Consider the following 23,533-nt stretch of genomic DNA (forward strand, 5'->3'; position numbering starts at 1 on the left):
CTGGAATGGAATCTTAAGTCAGGAAGCCATAAATAGAAGGAAGAATATAAGAATCAAAATGAATGCACTTGAATATGGGTAGCATTCCATTGTCAGAAGCTACTAAAACACCTGAAAGGTGGATGGAAGGCAGAGGGCTGACAATGGGACACTATCCGATTACTTTTATTTGTTATTTCCATCAGCAGTGAATCTGAGACTCCCACTGTGGCAGACTCCATCAGTGACAAGAATCATGAATTACATACAAAATTTAGGACCTACATTTTAACAGTTTCATTTTATTTTTCCATATATTTGTAATTGCACACACATACTTTACAATTTTTTAACGAAAAATCTACCATGCCTTAAAGAAACTCTTTTTACAATACCACTCACCAGCAGGACCAGTGCACTTTTGGGGTTGTTGTTTCTGTTGGCCCATGTGCATAGTAGCACATGTATTGAGTGGTATTGTGCAGTTTCACTTCCCCTTTTCACGTCCTTGGTGTAAAATGTTTTGTTTTTGTTTTTTTCCAGTGATTGAGATACTGATGAAAAAATAGTCTGTCCCGATGGAAATTAGAAGCTCTAAATAAATCATATTTGCATCTAAAAAAAAAAAAAAGGAAAACTCTTTTTAAGACAATGTGGCCAGAATTATTGACAACTTTTATGGAGTTCTGAGACCAGAGCCAAATAGAAGTCAGGCAACTTGGCAAGGAAACTTTAATGCCAACTGATTTTATGTCTTTGTTTCTCAACATCTTTCTTTCCTTCTTATTTCCCTAAAGACAAGTATGTCACCATATACAACCATGGTGAGATCAGGACCAGGAGAGACATATGCAGAAGCAGAGAAATGATGCCACTCAGAGAGTCTCTCTCATAGCTGCCAAGACGGGAAATGGTACCCAGATTTGAGCTACTGTGTCTGTACATGAGGGACCAGGGAGACTCCATCTTAAGGAATGGAGACTGATAGGCAATGGTAAAAGCTGATTCTCAGCCAGGTTTTCCCTGTGTTCTAGCTGATGCTTACCTCCTTGCTATACTTGATCTTCCATGCTCTCTGACTCCCTCAGTCTTCTTCCCAATATTTAATTCCTGATTCAGAACATTAGGGGGATGGAGAAAAGAATCCTTTGGAGAGCATATGAGAAAAGACAAATGACTACACTTTACTAGATATTTGATATAAACCAAGATTTCTTGCCCCAATTCCAGGTCTACTGAAATAGAACCTTCCAAGGTGGGGCCCAAAATTCTGTTGTTGTTCAGTTGCTAAGTCCTATCCAACTCTGTGACCCCATGAACTGCAGCATGCCAGGCTTCCCTGTCCTTCACTACCTCCCCGAGTTTGCTCACACTCACGTCCATTGAGTCAGTGATACCATCCAACCATCTCATCCACTCTTGCCCCCTTGTACTAAAAGCAAAACTTTGCAGGTGAGATGACCTAGTCCAACTTGAAAGAGTTTCTTCTAGAAATATGACTACAGCAGAGGTATACATGATAGACAGTATTTATACCAAGAAGAGATGTTTTCTCAGCTTTCTGCTTCCTCAAAGGTCCACCTTCAACACCTTTCCACACCCCCTATGCTTATGGAAGTTGTTATATTTACTTTTTAAACATTTACTCTTATTTGTTATTCCCACCAGCTGTCACTCACAAGAGGGTGGTTCCTTTTGTCTGTGTAATATTAGAAAATAAAAAATGACACTGTGTATTACACATCTGTAGAAAAGTCTCCAACTTTATTACTATGGATTTCAGCTTATTTTGAGCTTAATAGCAATGTGCTTTAACACCTGGTCTGTGATGTATTTTGGAATGCATTCAGGAGCCTGCTACCTCCTATGCATAATTTAAAAATAAAGGCACGTGTGTCATTTAATGGAGGAGAAAGCACCAACTGCAAGCTGACCTTGCTTGCTCTTTGATTCAAGTGCTCTGCAAAGTTAATTGTCACTAAGAACAAAATAACATTTTAGGAGAGACCATTCCCTGGGATTAACCCCTAAGTCTTAATCTCATCCCCTGCTGACTGACTCTACCATGACCTTTGTAATGAATATATTGTGTAAAACAGACAAGGATTTTTCCTTGTGAAGTCCTGTTTGACTCTCAAATTGAAAGTTTCAGCAAAAAGAAATTGATGGTGTTGCATTTTTTTTTTCCTACCAAGAAGCATCCTATATCTTCTAAGACAGAGATTTAGAAGTCTGAATACTTGGTTCTCATTTCTTTGTTCTTCATGTGGAGACAATCCATGATGTACATGGAGCCCTATTTTTTCCATCTGTAAAATAGGCAGAGCTGCATTCATTTATTTCAAAGAAATCTTGAGAGAATTCATAGGAAAGGGAAAAATGATATCAATCTGTTGATTCCAACACCCTTATACCATCATCACCACTATAATTTGCCCTAAACGAATAGTTTAGGACATGTAAGTCTGACTATATGAGCATAAATCCATTTCTTCTAGGACACTGTGCCTAAAATTCAAGTTCAGTTCAGTTGCTCAGTTGTGTCCAACTCTTTGCGACCCAATGAATCACAGCACGCCAGGCCTCCCTGTCCATCACCAAATCCCAGAGCTCACTGACTCATGTCCATCGAGTCCATGATGCCATCCAGCCATCTCATCCTCTGTTGTCCCCTTCTCCTCCTGCCCTAATCCCTCCCAGCATCAGAGTCTTTTCCAATGAGTCAACTCTTCTCATGAGGTGGCCAAAGTATTGGAGTTTCAGCTTCAGCATCAGTCCTTCCAATGAACACCTAGGACTGATCTCCTTTAGGTTGGACTGGTTGGATCTCCTTGCAGTCCAAGGGACTCTCAAGAGTCTTCTCCAGCACCACAGTTCAAAAGCATCAATTCTTCGGTGCTCAGCTTTCTTCACATTCCAACTTTCACATCCATATATGACCACTGGAAAAACTATAGCCTTGACTAGACAGACCTTTGTTGGCAAAGTAATATCTCTGCTTTTCAACATGCTATCTAGGTTGGTCATAACTTTCCTTCAAGGAGTAAGCATCTTTTAAGTTCATGGCTGCAATCACCATCTGCAGTGATTTTGAAGCCCCCCAAAAATAAAGTCTGACACTGTTTCCACTGTTTCCCCATCTTATTTTCCATGAAGTGATGGGACCAGATGCCATGATCTTTGTTTTCTGAATGTTGAGCTTTAAGCCAACTTTTTCACTCTCCACTTTCACTTTCATCAAGAGGCCATTTAGTTCCTCTTCACTTTCTGCCATAAGGGTGGTGTCATCTGCATATCTGAGGTCCTTGATATTTCTCCCAGCAATCTTGTTTCCAGCTTGTGCTTCTTCCAGCCCAGAGTTTCTCATGATGTACTCTGCATAGAAGTTAAATAAGCAGGGTAACAATATACAGCCTTGATGTACTCCTTTTCCTATTTGGAACCAGTCTGTTGTTCCATGTCCAGTTCTAACTATTGCTTCCTGACCTGCATATAGGTTTCTCAAGAAGCAGGTCAGGTGGTCTGGCATTCCCATCTCTTTCAGAATTTTCCACAGTTTATTGTGATCCACACAGTCTAAGGCTTTGTCATAGTCAATAAAGCAGAAATAGATGTTTTTCTGGAACTCTCTTGCTTTTTCCATGATCCAGTGGATGTTGGCAATTTGATCTCTGGTTCCTCTGCCTTTTCGAAAACCAGCTTGAACATCTGGAAGTTCATGGTTCACGTACTGCTGAAGCCTGGCTTGGAGAATTTTCAGCATTACTTTACTAGCATGTGAGATGAGTGCAATTGTGCAGTAGTTTGAGCATTCTTTGGCATTGCCTTTCTTTGGGATTGGAATGAAAATTGACTTTTTCCCATCCTATGGCCACTGCTGAGTTTTCCAAATTTGCTGGCATATTGAGTGCAGCACTTTCACAGCATCATCTTTCAGGATTTGAAATAGCTCAACTGGAATTCCGTCACCTCCACTAGCTCTGTTTGTAGTGATGCTTCCTAAGGCCCGCTTGATTTCACATTCTAGGATGTCTGGCTCTAGGTGAGTGATCACCTCATCATGATTATCTGGGTCATGAAGCTCTTTTTTGTACAGTTCTTCTGTGTATTCTTGCCACCTCTTCTTAATGTCTTCTGCTTCTGTTAGGTCCATACTATTTCTGTCCTTTATTGAGCCCATCTCTGCATGAAATGTTCCCTTGGTATCTCTAATTTTCTTGAAAAGATCTCTAGTCTTTCCCATTCTGTTTTTTCCCCTCTGTTTCTTTCGTTACTATAAGTCTTTTGAAGGGGAAAATTTGATGTCCTACTTTTTGTTTTTCCCCGGCATAGTACAGGGCCATTATCTGTTTAGTAAGTATGTAACATTCACTTAATAAATATTGCTGCTGTTGTTTGCTTGGTTATGGTTTTTTGATTCAGAGACTTTAACTTTATTTTTTACGATTTTTTTTAAGTTGGAATATAATTGCTTTACAATGTTGCTCATTTCTACTATAAAAAAGTGTGAGGCAGCTATATGTATACATATAGCCCTTCCCTCTTGAGCTTCTCTCCCACTCATCTCCCATCCCACTCACCTGGGTCATCACAGAGCACTGAGCTGAGTTCCCTGTGCTATATGGCGGCTTTCCACTAGCTATCTATTTTACACACAGTAGTGTAAGTGTCAACGCCACTGTCCCATAATGTCCCAGCCTCTCCTTCCCTTCCTGTGTCCGCAAGTCATTTCTCTACATCTGCATCTCTATTTCTGCCCTGTAAAGGTGCCACTCCATAGTTTATAAACTCTACCCTTATACAGCACCCCACCACCCCAAGAGCTCTCCTATGGGAGGAGATGTGCCAATAATAACAATGACTATTTAGCAGCTCTTATACCCAAGGGGCAGATACTAATAGCCTCCAGTCTTACATATATGTGAAGTGATTTCACCATAATAATAACAGCGACTCAACCACAGTTAGATACAAACTCAGGAAATCAAATTCCAGAGCCCCTGCTCCCAGTCACTACTGTCTTTCTCTAAATGCCTGCTTGACTCTAATACTCCTCAGTTCAGTTTAGTCGCTCAGTTGTGTCCAGCTCTTTGCAACACCATGAACTGCAGCACACCAGGCCTCCTTGTCCATCACCAACTCCCGGAGTTCACCCAAACTCACGTCCATCGAGTCAGTGATGCCATCCAGCCATCTCATCCTCTGTCATCCCCTTCTCCTCCTGCCCCCAATCCCTCCCAGCATCAGAGTCTTTTCCAATGAGTCAACTCTTCGCATGAGGTGGCCAAAGTATTGGAGTTTCAGCTTTAGCATCATTCCTTCCAAAGAACACCCAGGAATGATCTCTTTTAGAATGGACTGGTTGGATCTCCTTGCAGTCCAAGAGACTCAAGAGTCTTCTCCAACACCACAGTTCAAAAGCATCAATTCTTCAGTGCTCAGCTTTCTTCACAGTCCAACTTTCACATCCACACACGACCACTGGAAAAACCATAGCCTTGACTAGATGGACTTTTGTTGGCAAAGTAATATCTCTGCTTTTCAATATGCTATCTAGGTTGGTCATAACTTTCCTTCTAAGGAGTAATTGTCTTTTAAATTCATGGCTGCAATCACCATCTGCAGTGATTTTGGAGCCCAAAAAGATAAAGTCTGACATTGTTTCTACTGTTTCCCCATCTATTTCCCATGAAGTGATGGGACCAGATGCCATGATCTTCGTTTTCTGAATGTTGAGTTTTAAGCCAACTTTTTCACTCTCCTCTTTCACTTTCATCAAGAGGCCATTTAGTTCCTCTCCACTTTCTGCCATAAGCGTGGTGCCATCTGCATATCTGAGATTATTGATATTTTTTTTCCTGGCAATCTTGATTCCAGCTTGTACTTCTTCCAGCCTAGAGTTTCTCATGATGTACTCTGCATAGAAGTTAAATAAGCGGGGTGACAAAATACAGTCTTGACGTAGTCCTTTTCCTATTTGGAACCAGTCTGTCATTCCATGTCCAATTCTAACTGTTGCTTCCTGACCTGCCTGTAGGTTTCTCAAGAGGCAGGTCAGGTGGTCTGGTATTTACATCTCTTTCAGAATACTCCTCAAGACCTAATTAAATAGTACAGTTCTCAGTTCATTAGTTTTATATATTGAGTTTCTGCAGAATAGTTCAAATGAACAAAATGCTTAGTGGATAAACCAGTGATGTGTACATAACAGAGACAAATAACCTATAATGTGTTCAGAAACTGTCTTTTCAAGAGCCTCTCTTGGCTTCATGTAACAACACATCATCAAAACTAACATTTTAATTCAAAACGATATCATTTAGACACAGATGATATCACTTATATATAGATACAGATGTTGGCAGGCTTCCCAGATGGCGCTAGGTATAAAGAACTCGCCTGCCAATATGGGAGATGTAAGAGACAGGGGTTCAATTCCTGAGTCAGAAAGATTCCCTGGAGAAGGGTATGACAACCCACTCCAGTATTCTTGCCTAGAGAATCCCATGGACAGAGGAGCCTTACAGGCTACAGCCCCATGGGATTGCAAAGAGTTGAATACAACTGAAGCGACTTAGCATGTATGCATAGATGTTGGCAAAGAAATGCCAACACTTGGGCATATAGTAAGTTTTGTTCATCATTTCATGTAAATTAAGCAATATCTAAGCCACTAGGCTTGAATTGAGATCCTTTTGCTTAACCTTCTTTGTTGCTGAATATATTGATGCTCTAAGTTAACCAAGTAACCTGTGATAATACTATCATGTTTATTGAATATAAGTTACTGTAGATAGTACATACACCATTATTTTTTGTAGCACTGACAGAAAAAAAAATAGTACAGCTAACTACATGATGATATGCAGCAAATGCAAGATAAATTTTATTTCAGACATGTTAAAATGTGAAAAATACACATCTGAACCTTAATTAAATATAATTATCTTCAATTCATCTGCTAAATTATCAGTCCTAGTCTTAAACTTTTATCTCACTAAAAGGAGAAATAATTCAACCTCTGTATGTACAGTCCTGGATAAGAAAATCAACTCTAGTTTTGAACTTAATAGGTTAGAATCCTGACTTCATGTCACAAAAGCTGTATTATATTAGACAGCTTACTTTGTGTTATTTCATCATTTATAAATAGCAATGAATAACATTATCTAGCACATGGCATTGTGAAAATGACAAAAGATAATTCACATGAAATTGCTTAGTGCATAATAAGGTTGCATGGTGCAAAACAGATTTAGATATTTATATTTTATAATCAGACATGGAAATTATTTAAAAAGGTTATGAGTATTTTGTTCAAATGTAGAAAATGGCCACAGATTCTTTGAAGTTCCTCCCATCAAAAGGAATTCTTTATTTCTCCACCTCTTGACAAGAGCTTAGTTTTCCTGGGTCAGTGTGAAACTAGCAAACATAATGTGAGCAGAAGCTTGAAAAGTTTTCTTTTCCACCATCATGTGAATGAACTACTAGATGATGAAAGGCAGGTAGGCATCACCCCAGCTGACATCAAGCCAATCATTAGACATGCGAGAGCAACACTACCCCCGTATTAACAGCTTGCCAAATGCCTGGAATGAGTGTGAGGCCATCCAAGATGACTAGCCTTCAGCGGATCCACCATCTGACTGCAACTGTGTAAGTGCGCTCAGGAAAGTAAAGAGGGGGATTGGTCCAGCTGAGCCCAGCCCAAGATGCTGATTCACATAATTGTCAGCTATTAAAAAATTGTTGTTTTAAGCCGCTACATTCTGCCTCTGGCTGGGTTATTTAGGCTAATAGAAACAATACTGGCAAATATTTATTGAGCACATACTATGTGCCAGGCACTGGGATGAGTGCTTTGCCCTCAACAGCTTATTTTATCATGATAACAGTTCTATGAGTAGGTATTATTCTTATCACGTAGCACAGTGGTAAAGAACCTACCTGTCAATGCGGGAGACACAACAGAGGTGGGTTCAATCCCTAGGTTGGGAAGATCTGCTGGAGAGGGAAGTGGCAACCCACTCCAGTATTCTTGCCTGGAAAATCCCATGGACAGAAGAGCCTGGTGGGCTACAGTCCATGGAATCACAAAGAGCTGAACACAACTAAGTGAGTGTGCATGCATGCAGACACACACACACACACACACACACACACACAAGTAGTAGGTTGGATTGTTATGCAACAAATCTAACTGATGTAACCATGAAGATACAACATTTTCCTGTACCTATTTTTTACTGTTTCTTTTTATGTGTCTTTACTGGTCTTACTTTTATTTTTAAATGAAGTTCAACATGTGTAAACTTGGACTTCCCTGGTGCCTCAGACAGTAAAGTGTCTGCCTACAGTGTGGAAGACGTGGGTTCAATCCCTAGGTCGGGAAGATCTTCTGGAGAAGGAAATGGCAATCCACTCCAGTATTCTTGCCTGGAAAATCCCATGGATGGACGAGCCTGGTAGACTACAGTCCATGGGGTCACAAAGAGTTGGACACAACTGAGTGACTTCACTTTCTTTCTTTCTTTTCTAACATGTGTAAAATCCTGCTTTAATTAAGTCTGTTAAACACTTCAGCAAGATTTGAGAACCTTTCAAGCTTGGTCAGTTGTGTCCAACTCTTTGTGACCTCGTGGACTGTAGCCTACCATTTCCTTCTCCAGGGGGCCTTCCTGACCCAGGGATCGAACCTGGGTCTCCTGCATTGGAAGCAGATGCTTTAATCTCTGAGCCACAGAGAAGCCACACCTATATTTTTGTGATAGAAACAAATTTTAATTCCTTCTGAGTTTTAATTTTAAATTTTGATGTATTTAAAATAATAAAGAGACATTTCAAATAGAGGTATACAGTGATTTCTCTTTATCTATGTTTTGGAGTATTGCAAAAATAAAATCATGGGGCACGCAGGAAAGTATCATGTTGACACCTCACAACTTAAATAGGTCTTCGAGAACCTGTTTGATTGGATTTTCTTTAAACTAATGTCAGGCTTTTAAAGCCTGGCCACAAGTAAAAATGAATCCACAGGAGAATCTTGACATGCAGAAACAATGCAAAGTCCACAAGTGTCAATAAAGCTGCAGAATGAACACGCTGTTAACAGAGACCCTCAGTGTGTGTTTAAAATGCTAACAGTGTGTTCTCAGAAGATACTGCCCTTGGGGCACCAACTTAAACAGCTCAATCCTTCATTACCCTTGAGAAATCAAATCAGTCTTTTCCTGAACGTCTTAGAAGTCCATGGAGGGCTGGAGAACTGTATGCTCAACTTTTAGGCAGGCCGGTCTCTCTGAGGTTGCAAGATGATGCTCACTAATAACAATATTTTAAAATCCATTCAGTTCAGTTCAGTCGCTCAGTCGTGTCCAATTCTTTGCAACCCCATGAATTGCAGCACGCTAGGCCTCCTTGTCCATGACCAACTCCTGTAGTTCACTCAAACTCTTGTCCATCGAGTCGGTGGTGCCATCTAGCCATCTCATCCTCTGTGGTCCCCTTCTCCTCCTGCCCCCAATCCCTCCCAGCATCAGAGTCTTTTCCAATGAGTCAACTCTTCACATGAGGTGGCCAAAGTATTGGAGTTTCAGCTTTAGCATCATTCCTTCCAAAGAACACCCAGGACTAACCTCCTTTAGGATGGACTGGTTGGATCTCCTTGCAGTCCAAGGGACTCTCAAGAGTCTTCTCCAGCACCACAGTTCAAAATCATCAATTCTTCGGTGCTCAGCTTTCTTCACAGTCCAACTCTCACATCCATACATGACCACTGGAAAAACCATAGCCTTGACTAGACGGACCTTTGTTGACTAAGTAATGTCTCTTTTTTTGAATATGCTATCTAGGTTGGTCAAGACTAAACAAGAACAGATGCAGCCTTAGTATCTTATTTGCTGTGTGTTTGCATTGAAACAAAAACTCCCATGAGATTTGTTTTAGAAAATATATGTGAGCGTTTGTAGCATTTCATTAATGTAGAAACCTATTTCCTGAAATTAGAGACAGCTTAAAATGTGTCTGCCTTGGTGTAAATTTTATTTCCTACAGAATTTACTGCAATGTTAATTTCATTTTGAAATGGGAAGCACATTTATATGGAATTATTCCCACTACTGTAGTTCTCAGTCAGTCAGTCGTGTCCGACTCTTTGTGACCTCATGGTCTGTAGACCACGAGGCTCCTCTGTCCATGGGGTTTTCCATGCAAGAATACTGGAGTGAGTTGCCATTTCCTTCTCCAGGGGATATTTCCAACCCAGGGATCAAACACGTGTCTCCTGAGTCTCCTTCATTGCAGGTGGATTTTTTACCCACTGAGCCATGGGGGAAGCCATTATTGTAGAACTGTCATCAAATTATTAATAGTGATAATAGTACTATTAATAGTATCAGCAGCCTATGGAACTAGTGTTTATTCAGACATGTTTTCTTCACCTCTCTAGAGGGTCCAAGCTGTGCCTAATATACTTTGAATCCACTTCCCCTATCCTCAGGGTCTTTTAGCATAGTCCTAGGCCTTTCACAGGAGCAGAATAAAGCACTTTCTGGCAAACAAGTTTGCTAATATGTTTGCATATGTTTTCTCTAGCATATGTATCTTGCCTCTTTTCTATCATCGTGACCAGCGGAGAGCTGAACACAAAGAAGGTGCTTAATATAATGGACTAGCTTTGAGGCCAACGCATTCTTTGAGGATGATAATGCCAGCTAAGAAAGAATGTTTTTTTGTTCTGTACATTTTCAATTTTCATACATGTACTGAATCAAAAACAAAGCTTCCTTCTGGCACTAGAAAACTTGATTGGAAATTATTAATACTCCTTTCATGAAAAACTAATTTGGAGGACTCTGGAAGAAACTGGAGAGACAAAAATTAGAACTTCTCTCACAATTCCTTTTGCCTTCTCATGTTGCCAAGTGGAAATTAGCAAGGAATTTTCAGACTCATGCTTCATGATTATTTAATGACTAAGGAAAGGACAGATCTGAAAATCTATGGGATTCTGCCAAGAAACCTCTCTGCTGGTCTGTGGACCATCTCACTGCTTATTTGTTTTGTTTTAATTTATTACCACTGTAAAGGAAGATGTATCTCCATATTCTGCACCAAAAAAATAGGTTAGTGATAAGACAGATTTCATCATACTTATTTATACATGGTTTTGTAATATGTCATTAAATATTTATATAGCCATCTCTTCTACCCATAACTGAGTTCTTCTGGAATGTATACTTTTACCTTTTGCCCTTAGTGACTGGCATAGCATCAGTTGCATAATATTTCATTTATCTATGACTGGATAACAAAATACCCCCAAACTTAGTGACTTAATATAACAGAAACTTCTTTTTTTTTTCCTTCTTCCAATTCTGTGAGTTTATGGCCAGTCCTCTGCATTCAGTTGGCAGCTGAGCTGTGGCTGAAAAATCCAAGGTGGCCTCATTCACATGTTTTTCAGGCAAGCTGGTTGTTGGCTAAGCAGCTGAGTTCCCCTCCACATGGTGTCTCTTCTTCTATTAGTCTAGACCAGCTCCCCTCATGTATGGTAATTGGGTTCCAAGAGAAGGAAGCTCAAGCTGCCAAGGCCATAAACGTTGGACCCTGGACTGGCATAGTGCTACATCTGCTATATTCTATTCATCAAAGAAAGTCACAAAGCTAACCCTGATTCAAGTGAAAATGAAATAGCAAACTCAGTTACTTGGTTAGTTTTTTGTAAATATTTGTTGAATAATGAGGGAAAATCCAGTCCAGATACAACCAGACCTGAGGAGAATCAAATACTGCAAAGAGAACATCGGCATTTCCTTTCCTTCCTCTTTCCCCTGCTCTCTTCCAACTCTTTCTCTTTTTTCCTTTCACTCAGAAATTTTGAATAATGAATCAGCATTTTCTGAAAGAGAATGAAACGACTGGTATTCCAGGTAGAGGAAACACCCCATGCAAAGAAATTAAAGCAATGACATTACATGATGAGTTTGAGGAAGAGCTAGTAATTAAATGGGGCTGATAGTAAGGGATGTCTGTAGAGGAATAATGAAGAATGAAGCTGCAAATGTATAAGGAGAAGCTTGTATGTCAAAGTATTTGTTCTTTAAGCAGTGGAGAGGTGAAAAATTTGAAGTAAGATAACGTCACTGACTTGTTGATGAGCTCTTTCTGTATAGATCTAAAATGGACAATATGGACTCTATAAAGTCACAGCATTTTTCTTCTTTGCTAGGTCCTATAGGTGCCTAGAATACCTACTGTGCACTGAATTAATCTAAGAAGGTTGAATACTTGGTTGTTGAGTAAATGAGGTCATCAAGTGCCAGACTGTGCAGAAAGCTAAATGAATGTGAGGGTGCTCAGGCAGGGCACTTGATCATCAGTGGAAGCTATCGGTGATGAACTCTGTGTGCAAACTTTGAAAGCCATGATGGAGAAAAGTGTAACATTGTGAGATCTTTCCCAACTAATTCTTTCACAAGGAAAGCTATGTGTAGAGATCACATGACCTCATTTATTTATTTTCTACCAAAAGATATATTCTAAAGAAATCATTTTCTTATTTTTACATAATTAAATGTAAGTTGCCTTTGTAAGTTATTTTAATTATGTCATAAGTATTTAACTTGTGTTAAATACATAACTTATGTGTTAAATATAGAAGTATTTAATAAGTGTTGACATTTCACTTATTTTTCTTATTTCTAAATTTTGGTACTTGGACTCAGTTAAGTTCAGTCACTCAATCATGTCTGACTCTTCACGACCCCATAGACCACAGCACGCCAGCCCTCCCTATCCATCATCAACTCCCAAAGTTTACTCAAACTCATTTCCATTGAGTTGGTGATACCATCCAACTATCTTATCCTCTGTCATCCCCTTCTCCTCCTGCCCTCAATCTTTCCCAGCATCAGGGTCTTTTCCAATGAGTCAGTTCTTCACATCAGGTGGCCAAAGTATTGGAGTTTCAGCTTCAACATCAGTCCTTCCAAGGAACACTCAGGACTGATCTCCTTTAGGATGGTCGGGTTGGATCTCCTTGCAGTCCAAGGGACTCTCGAGAGTCTTCTCCAACACCACAGTTCAAAAGCATCAATTCTTCAGCACTCAGTTTTCTTTATAGTCCAGCTCTCACATCCATACCTGACTACTGGAAAAACCATAGCCTTGACAAGACTAAAGACTCTTATTATGTCATTTGCTTACATCTTCTTATGATTGGTATGAGGATAATTTAAAATTTCCTATTTACTAAGAATTTTTTTGTGTACATCATTTCATTATAGTTGATTTCCACAGAAACTATGTGAGTTTGGATCTTGGGTGTTAGAATCCCCTTTACAGATCTCCCATATTAAAAAAGAAAGGTGACATTTTGATCATTTAAGTGACTGCTTGGTAGAGACTCTATGCATTTATTCAGATTTCGGAGAAATTACTCCCAAAGAAAAATGTAACAATTCAAATAAAAGATGGTTTCAGTGAAATTTGGGAGAACCCTTAACTACTTCCAGTATCTGACATATGGGTTCTTTTCTCCAAGGCCCTTGGCTGCCAGTTTTACATCTCTTGGCAATTTAATGCTTTAAGCTGAGCATCTCCTGGGTCACAAGGACCGTGAACATCAGGAAGCATATTTTCCCTTAAGACCACTTAACCATTAGGGCCAAAGGCCAAGTCTGAATTTGTATCATTCTCTAATATACAGGTGTATCCAGCACCACACTTCACCATATAGAAGGCTCCAGAGAATGCAAGGATGCCTCTGGATCTACCTTTAGAATCCTAGACAGACTTCGGAATCAAGCTGGAGAGCAGACTGGATTTCTATGAGGATAGCATATGCATTTGAAACCTATTATTCTAGAGACTGAAGACAAATCTTGCTGGAATTGTAGAAAATGTAAATCTGGTTTGAATTTCTTTATAGATTGTTGCTTACCTGGATCAGTACAATGATTATACTGAGGGACAAGGTAGTGAGAAAGATACAGTGATGATTAAAAAAACAAAAACAAAAACCTTTCTTCTCAAAAAAGAGTTCTTTATAAATAAGAAATGAGGAGGTAAATTCCTGAGTTTTATCAAAGCTGTTGGGAAAGAATAAGCTCTGGCCCTTCCTATTATTATTCTAGCCTTCTTTCCTCCTCCTCTGTTGCCTCCCCTAGAGTTTGCTTTAACATTTTACACAGCCTTGGTTACCCTTTTTTTTATTTTAATCAAATGGATATGCCCAGGATATTTTCTCATTCAGTGTATTCAGACACCAATTCATTCTGGAGATGCTTTGGGGAAGCACTGGAATCCATTAATCCCGGTATTAACCTGCCTCCCCTCTATCTTTCTAGTATCCAGAATTTTGTTGTGAAATAAATTCATGGTCATATTTCTGAAGATGCTACTTGGTGAACTGATCCAGTTACCTGTAGCCGTTAAAGGGTCCAAGCTGGGGTATTCAATGAGATGGTTTTAATGTCATAGTACTGACCATCTTGGAGAATGAAGTTCTCTAACCCACTCCAGTATTCTTGCCCGGAAGATTCCATGGACAGAAGCGCCTGGCAGACTACAGTTCATGGTGTCGCAGTCAGATATGACTGAGCAACTGTGTGTGAGTGCGTGTGCATGCAGGCACTGACCAACTGAACATCCAGATGTAGATAATGTAAATTCACACGGCAGTCCTCACCTCCCACACACACACACACTCTCCTCTACAAACTCAGAAGTACTCATTCCGAGTCCTCAGTCCCCGTGTGGATTGTTTATTTCCACTCCTGTGGTTCCCCCCAGGAAAATATTTTTCCTATACATGCCTAGATTCTTAACCTATTCCCTAACTCACCCCTATCCAGGAGAAAAGGAGCACTTTCTGATTAATATTGGGATTGGCCAAAAAGTATGCTTGCTCTAAGATGGTACGAGAAGCTGAACAAACTTTTTGGCCATCCCAGTACCTCTGGGCGCTGTAACTAAAGACTGGGAACACAGGACCCGGGCAACAGCGGTGACCAAACGAGGGGAGGGGAAGGTGGTGGCAGCGGTTTGCTGCCACTCGGCCCCGGAAGTTGGCGGTTAGAGGCGGGACCGGCAGCCGGGTGCAGGAGTCAGAACTGCTTGGATTCAACACCGGGAGTCCCACCATGGGCTTGTCTGCATCTACCCTTGCTGCTTCTACAGCTCAGGCCTCTACCCCTGCTGCTTCAGATCATCAGACAGCAGCCCCAGCGTCTGGATGCCCAATGCATGAAGGGAAAGTGAAAGGCTGTCCAGTGAGTGCTGAGCCATCGGACTCAACCTGCGGGAGCAAAACGAACTCTGCCTGCGCACCAGGAGCGCGCTTACGAGTACCTGCAGTGTCCCATCACCGGCGCCAAGGCCGGGAATAAGGAGAACCTGGATCCTTCTAACCTGATGCCACCTCCTAATCAGACACCAGCCCCCGACCAGCCGTTTCCACTATCTACTGTGAGAGAGGAATCATCTATTCCGAGGGCAGATTCAGATAAAAAGTGGGTTTATCCTTCTGAACAGATGGTCTGGAATGTGATGTTAAGGAAAGGGTGGAAATGGAAGGATGAAGATATTAGTCAGAAAGACATGTGTAATATCATTAGGATTCACAACCAGAATAATGAGCAAGCTTGGAAGGAGATTTTGAAATGGGAATCCCTTCACGCTGCCGAGTGTCCTTGTGGTCCATCCCTGATCCGGTTTGGAGGCAAAGCGAAAGAGTATACGCCACAGGCAAGAATTCGCTCCTGGATGGGGTACGAGCTACCTTTCGACAGGCACGACTGGATCAACCTTTGCGGGACGGAAGTGAGATATGTCATTGACTACTACGATGGGGTTGAGGTCAACCAAGACTACCAGTTCACCATCCTGGACGTGCGGCCCACGTTGGATTCACTGTCGGCTGTGTGGGACCGGATGAAGGTGGCCTGGTGGCGCTGGACTTCCTAGGCACTGCTTTGTCAGAGATGAGAAAATAGAAATAATTTTTTTTTTTTCTGAGAAATACATTAAACTATTGCCCCCCCCCAAAAAAAAAGACTGGAAACACAGACACTCCCTCTTTTCAATTTGGGATATGCTTGTATGCTGAGAGCTTAAGCTTTGGTCTGCCTTTAGCCATGTAGTAAACTGACCTTCAGGTGAGGCCTGTGGTTTCCTAGCAGTGCTTGTAGTGAGGTGGGTGATTAACATTCGATGAGGTTGTATTAACAAGTTTACCTAGTTCAGTTCAGTTCAGTTTAGCTGCTCAGTTGTGTCTGACTCTTTATGACCCAATGGACGGCAGCACACAGTCTACCTAGTTAACGGACTTAAATCCATATTTTCCAAGCTGGCTTTTGAGAGTGATAGAGGTGATACATTCATCTTTATCTCCCTGATTAATTTCTTTCAGTGAGCTCAAAACTGGGATAGAGAGGCAATGACAATTGGTTAGTCTTCAACTCCAACAACTATGACTGAAATTTTCCTCTATTAATTTGTTAGACTCCTCTGAATGCCCTCCTGTGAGATGAAAGTAATCTCACTATATCCTCTGTTGCTTCAGTTAATAAGCTCACATTAATTCCCTCCAAAGAACTAGAAAGAAAAGTATTTTGGCTGGGACATACAAGATGATAAATAGCATAACCATGCGGGTGCCCATTCACTTCAGTCATGTTTGACTCTGCGATCCCATGGGCTGTAGCCGGCCAAGCTCTTCTGTAGGTGGTATTATCCCAGCAAGAGTACTGGAGGGGTTGCCATGTCCCACCTCAAGGGATCTTTCCGACCCTGGGACTGAACCTGTGTCTTCCACAGCTCCTGCACAGGCAGGTGGATTCCTTACCACAGAATGACCAGGGAAGCCCAGTATATCCATAACAGCTGACAAATATGAACAAGACCATGGAAGTCTAGAGTCATTTGATTTATTTGTCATTTCCCTGCTAGGGACTAATTGTTTATGAAGGTAGCAGAAAAAAGGGTTGATAGTTTACACTTGTTTTTTCTTTTATTAAGAGAATGCCTTTGTCTGAAAACTTCTTTTAGGTCTAATATGTAGAACAGATAAATATGATGTTGCCATAGAATGGGGAAAAGTCCAGAGTTCAGTGTTTTCTCTTCTTCCTCTGTGTCACCTCTGATATCCTCAGAACATATGGCTTGGATACATTTTTAAGACCACAGGAAAATATGACTGCACTGGAAACAAAACAATGAGAATTTATGTCCAGAAACACCTCAATGAACAAAGAACATCTGAACTGGTATATTCCTTTTCTCAGCTTCTGTTGGAGACAACTAGTCTTTTAAATGCCTTCTGGCTTGCAGAATCAAAAATAACATTTAAAAAGTAGAGGATGACCCAATTTCTAAATTCCTGTGGGTATTACATTTCAACATTCCATTCTTTAATTCTCTACAGTGTCTGGAATAGTACACCTGGCAGAGCTGATAGTCAATGAATGTTTGATGACTGAATGAGTGAATGAATGAATAAATAGAAAAAGTTGATAGCTGTCCTTAGGAGCAGCAAAGAGCAAGAACCAGACATGCAATATGTAATAAAGAATCTCATTCAGAAAGTTTCTCTATTGATTTTTCAAAGATCAGCTATCTATAGACCTAAAATTACCTTCTCCATCTTCAAAGGTAAATTTTCACAAAGAGAAACCCCGGTCTGTTGAAATATGCCTCGCTCCTGCTGAAAACACCTGTTCCTGATAAATCTGGCTTCTTTATCCCACCGAGGCATTGTAGAGAGACTACCCACAGGCTTTTCGGAGTGGAAAGTGCATGGAAATAACATTGTTTTATTTAGGTGTCAAGATTGCTTATCGATGAGAAAAGCTCTTTTTCAGGTGTATCTAAGTTTCTGATTTTGGCCACCTTTAATTTTTTTTTTTCTCTAGGAAATGAATAGGAGGACCTCTTAAAAAATAAATACTGTCTATCTTTTACCCCAACCCCATCACATTGTGACCGCCATACTAGAACTGTTGACTATCATAGGAAGATTGTCTATGAACAAGGGATTCACTTAGTATCATTCTTTTGTATTGTGGCTCCCATAATGTGTGCTAAAGTGCCCCAGAGTGCTGTAGCAAATTCACATGGACATTACATGATAGTTTCAATGTTTGAGTGAAATAACAGTATTTGTTGGACATGATCCAAACTACTACCTCAAAGTCATTCACAGTTTCAACATTCAATTGAGCTACTGTCCTCTAGATGATGTCATATCCTTATGTGACTGGGCTTCAGGAGGTTGCTGTGATAACCAGAAAATATGGTGTGAATATCATCACAAAACAGGAAATGAGAGTGACAGTGTCCAGTCTGATAACACAGCCCCATTAGTGACCGATTGTAGTTATTGAAAAATAAAATGAACATTTTATTTGTACTTTCAATGTTTGTATATTTTTAAATGACCACGAAGTTGCTGATAAGTGTCTATGCTTACTTGGATCCAACTACCTAATTCATTTGGCTTAGAGGCACTGCTCTAATGATGGTAGACAGGGTTCAATTTCTAAAGTCTCTTGAAGACTTAGTCTTTTCTAGAAGACTCTCAGGACCCAAAATGACAGTGCTTATAAATATATGATTTATTGGAGGAAAATGACATAATTTAGAAATAGCATTAAAATAAGGATATGCATTGCCATCAAAGGCTACCCCATAGCAAAGGTTCTGGGAAGAACCTGCCTTGAGTTTTAAATGTGCTTCTTCCTCTAGGTCATACTTCCTCTCTTGGATCAGGAACCTCAGAACCAGGGACCCCAAGGCAGATCTTGGCAAGGGCTTCTTTAATCATTAACCTCAGTCATCAGTAAACTATGACATCAAGTTGGTACAAACACTCCCTGACCCATTGTTGCAAATTGACACAATTAATCAATACATTTTATACCTTGATCAAAGGAAAGTACCCTGGAAGGACCATTTCTTACTTCAATAAAACAACTTGGGCCAATGCCATGCCTGCTGAAATTTACCCCCATGGCACTGGCTTTATAAAGCAAAAACGTACCAGGCACTAGGGTACCATGATCTTGTTTGCCAGAAAGCCAATCTTGTGGACAGTGTTTTCAGCTTCATTTCTGAACATAACATTCATCTTCAGAACAAGTAAGAACACAATGCTTACCAGGCCTCTGTGTGGGAAAAAAGGCAAAAAATGGTATTTACAAAAATTTTAAAATGTACCAAAAGAATGAAAGTCTATAAGCCTAATAGTTAATCTTATGAGCAAGACAGAGAACACAGGACAAATGAGTTTTAGGATCATATACTAGTCTAGCAAATATGTGTAAGAAATTACTTTTCGTTCCCAAGTTTTCCTCTTTGGTCCTTATCTCTTCTCACTCACACTTTGAATAGCTTTGCAATCTCATCTACTGATCTTATTTAAACCACCATCTACATGTTGCTGATTCAGATCTAAATCTTCAATGCAACTGCCTCCTGGGATCAAGCTCAAGGAATAATATTCAAATTCAGGTTTTCCCTTTACAAGGTAGCATGAGCTTCATAAGCTTGACATATCTGCACGGGCTTCTTATTCTCCCTATTCCTCAGTTTTACCCTCCAACCTGCTTTTTCAGCTCAATTTCCTGTTTTGGCTAATGGACCCGACACCTTCAATGTTAAACAACCTCAAAATCTGGCAATGTTGACTGTCCTCTAATTGCCTATAACCTTTTAGGAATCTAACTTCTGCTCTAGAGCCCATACCACATTTTAGTATTTTTTCTATTGTAAATGATCACAGTTGTCTCCCCAATACTAGCCCTCTCTCTAGTAGTCTTAGCCTCCATTTCTTTCCCCTGTAGATCACAGTAATCATTGTGCACAGTTAAGACTATGTTATTTCCTTCAGGTAAAATGGGCCAGTGGTTCCCTAATGTCAGCTCAAGTAAGTTACTGTCTCTATTCAGAGCACTCAAGGCTTTCTGTGACCCGGTCCTACTCCCTCTCCAGCCACACTGCTCTTCTCCCTGGCCTAAACTAAAATGTCCGACTCACATTCTGTGCTGTGCCCAGGTGGTTCTCTCTACTGGGAATGGCTTTTCCACCTTTCCTGTCTAGTAAGTTCAAATTCAGGCATCATCTCTTCTAGGAATTAGAGCAGAGATGAAGTCTAAGTGGCTCTTTTTCATGAACTGGTGAGCTAATATTCCCTGTGTAACATCTAGTTACTGTCATACAAAATCATGGGATAGGAGGGTTGCAGAGGACAGTCAACAGGGAAAAATGTGATGTTCAGATGTCTAGAAATTAGAGAGTGCATGTCACAGCCAGTGTCTACTATTGAATCCATTAGAGGGAGAGGCTGAAGATAGACTATAAAGGGAAAAAAATCAGGCAGGATGTTGGAAGAATTGTGCACAAACAATAGTGCATCAGAAGCAGCTAAGAAATTGCAATATGGAGATTGGAAAAGGTCACAGAACATTGTGTGTCTTCCCCTGGGTGGAGTCTGAAAGGGGCATACTGCTGGTGGGCATGTCAGTTGCATCAGGGTTAGCCTGTTGGGAGGGAGGCAGAAGGTTCCAGGTGGTTAAAGAGGACATCCTTCAACTAGTTTATTAATAGCAATCATGAACAGGAAAGCAGGACAAGAATTAATAAAAGAAAAACATTAGGAGCATATAAGTGATGTCACCTGGGATCTCCTGGAAAACACCTGAGCAGACTTTACGGGGAGATATGACATCAACAGGTTCTTGTTAGTAAGTCCTGTCTGACTCTTTGTGACCCCATGGACTGCAGCATGCCAGGCATCTCTGTCCTTCACTATCTCCCAGAGTTTGCTCAAATTCATGTCCATTGAGTTGGTGATGCCATTCAACCATCTCATTCCCTGCCATCTTTCTTCTCCTGCCCTCAGTCTTTCCCAGCATCAGATTTGATCTCCTTGCTGTCCAGGGGACTCTTAAGAGTCTTTTCCAGCACCACAGTTCAAAAGCATCAGTTCTTTGGCACTCAGTCTTCTTTATGGCCCAACCCTCACATCCATACATGACTACTGGAAAACCCATAGCTTTGACTATATGGAATATGTTGTGTTTAATATGATCACATTTTTTTATTATTTTTTCTTGGAGTATAATTGCTTTATAATGTTGTACTAGTTTCTTCTGTACAATGAAGTGAATCAGCTATATGTATAGATATGTACTCCTTTTCAGACCTCCCACTGATCTATCCTCCACCCCCTAACAAAACAACATTTACATCTACAAATTTCCAGGTATGGAAGTTCATCCTTTTATACATCCTCTTTCCCAGCAGAATGTATTTCTTTCTCTCCTGTGTCTCATCTTTCCTTGTCCTCTCTACAAGATATAGAAGCAATACTTTATGTGTTGCTTCAATTATGTGTCTGTATGTCTGTCTCCTTGACTATACAGTTGGCACTCTATATCTGTAGGTTTCACTCTCTAGGGACTCAACCAACTACAGATTGAACATATCCCAAATAATTTCAGAAAGTTCCAAAAAAGCAAAACCTGAAATTGCCACGTGCAAATTTACATGACATTTACATTGGATTAAAGATTGTAAGTAATTGGGTGATGATTTAAAATATATGGGACTACTATGTATAAAATACATAGCTAGTGGGAACCTGCTATAAAGCACAGGAAGCTCAGTGCAATGCTCTGTGATGACCTAGAGAGGTGGGAGGGGGATGGAGGAAGGGGGACCCGAAAGGAAGGGGATATATGTATTCATATGGCTGATTGACTTCATCATGCAGCAGAAACGAACACAGCACTGTAAAGCAATTATATCCTAATAAAAAATGTAAGCAAAAAAATAATAAATTAAGTATATGGCAGATGTGCATTAGTTGTAAGCAAGAACTATGCCATTTTATATAAGAGACTTGAGCATCTGAGAATTTTAGTATTTTTCTGGCTCCTGGAGCCAATTCCCTGTAGATACTGAGGAAATACCATGCTGTAAGCCCTTTGAGGTCAGGTACCATGCTTGTTCCTGTTTTTATCCTCACTGGATTCAGTGCCAGGAAAAGAGTAGAGGTTCATTAAATGCTAATTAACTGGAACTGAATTCCAGTTAATGTGGTCCAGAGACCACAGAGAGGCCTGATGTCTGAAGTATCCTTTTCTGATTTGCAACTAAGAGGCAACTAGCAAGCTTCTTCCTATACAAAGGAGAGATAACTATCAAAGCACTATTAATCAAAATGTGTTCTATTTCCTAGCAGGCTTTACTTATTAGGAAAATGAGGGAGGGGATTTATGCACAGGCATAAATCAAGGTTCTAAACACTGAAGAGAGTTGTGTATTGCTAGAATAAGACAAATGACCCCCAGTTTAAAAGAAACAACATTTAAAACATTCTGTGCATAGAATCCTTTCCAAGAACACTGAAGCTTTCTGTAACTATGGAAATGTTGAAACAAGATTTAATATTGAAAGAGGGAGACTTATTTGGACATGGAAGCACTGTGTCTTTTGTGTCTAATTCTGAAATTATTTGGACTTTCTTTCCACCATGTTGTTGAAGTGTCCCTGCAATTTATGCTCATCAATAATACATTTAGGAATTATGGAAATAAATAAAAATTGCTCTACTTTTATTGCTCATTTGGTATAATAAATGGGTTCCCAGGTGACTCTGGTGGTAAAGAACCCACCTGACAACGCAGGAGATGCAAGAGACGTCAGTTCGATCCCTGGGTCATGAAGATCCCCTGGAGGGAGGGCATGGCACTTTCTCCAGTATTTTTACCTGGAGAATTCTGTAGACAGAGAAGCCTGGTGGGCTGCATTCCATGTGGTTGCAAAGAGTCGTACATGACTGAAGCAACTTAGCATGCATGCATGCACATGAATAAAACATATTCTTTTTGCTGACTGAAACTTGATCATATTGCGGAGAGAAACTAGGGTGCCTAGCTAAGAGAATCAGAATCAATCGGCCAATGCGTGAGGAAGCAAGTGTGAGTTTCCATTATCGCTAGATACCATGGGTGTGTTGTCTAGAATTGTGAATACAGTCCTACCTTTGATTTGCAACTGTAGCTTAAAATTTTACTGCTTGGAACATCCTTTACTTGAGATAGAGATGAGGATCACCCATAGAAAGGAAGAGAGAAACCCTGATATGGAATATATAATCTCCAACTGGAGCTTAGTTTTTGGATTTTCCCTTGTGAAAGAGAAGGGAAAAGAGAGTTTTGCAGATGTCTTAAGTAGGACAGATAATTCTCAAAAATTTGTTTATTGCTAGGTTAAAAATCCACTGAAATATCTTCATATTTTAAATTATTCTTTGGAGGGTACTCATGACTTCCATACTAGTTCTATTCATGTATGCTCATGAACTCCAGTCTAGTAACTATATATATATAAAACTATTCTACCTACAATTTGCTCTTTATATACTTAAATCATTTAATTCGTACAAAAGTCCTATTAAATACATATTGTTAACATTACGATTTTCCCATGAGGAACTAGAGCCTTAAGGAGCTTAAAGAATTTCTCCACAGGCATTCATGTGGATAAG

At 40.2% G+C, this 23,533-nt stretch overlaps 1 pseudogene; it reads left to right on the plus strand.

Moving 5' to 3' along the window:
• Positions 1-15,004: 15,004 nt before the first annotated feature.
• Positions 15,005-15,979, plus strand: LOC120851627 (annotated as a pseudogene).
• Positions 15,980-23,533: the final 7,554 nt, after the last annotated feature.

This window comes from Oryx dammah, unplaced genomic scaffold (genome assembly GCF_014754425.2).
Source record: "Oryx dammah isolate SB20612 unplaced genomic scaffold, SCBI_Odam_1.1 HiC_scaffold_25, whole genome shotgun sequence".
Classification (NCBI taxonomy): Eukaryota; Metazoa; Chordata; class Mammalia; order Artiodactyla; family Bovidae; genus Oryx; species Oryx dammah.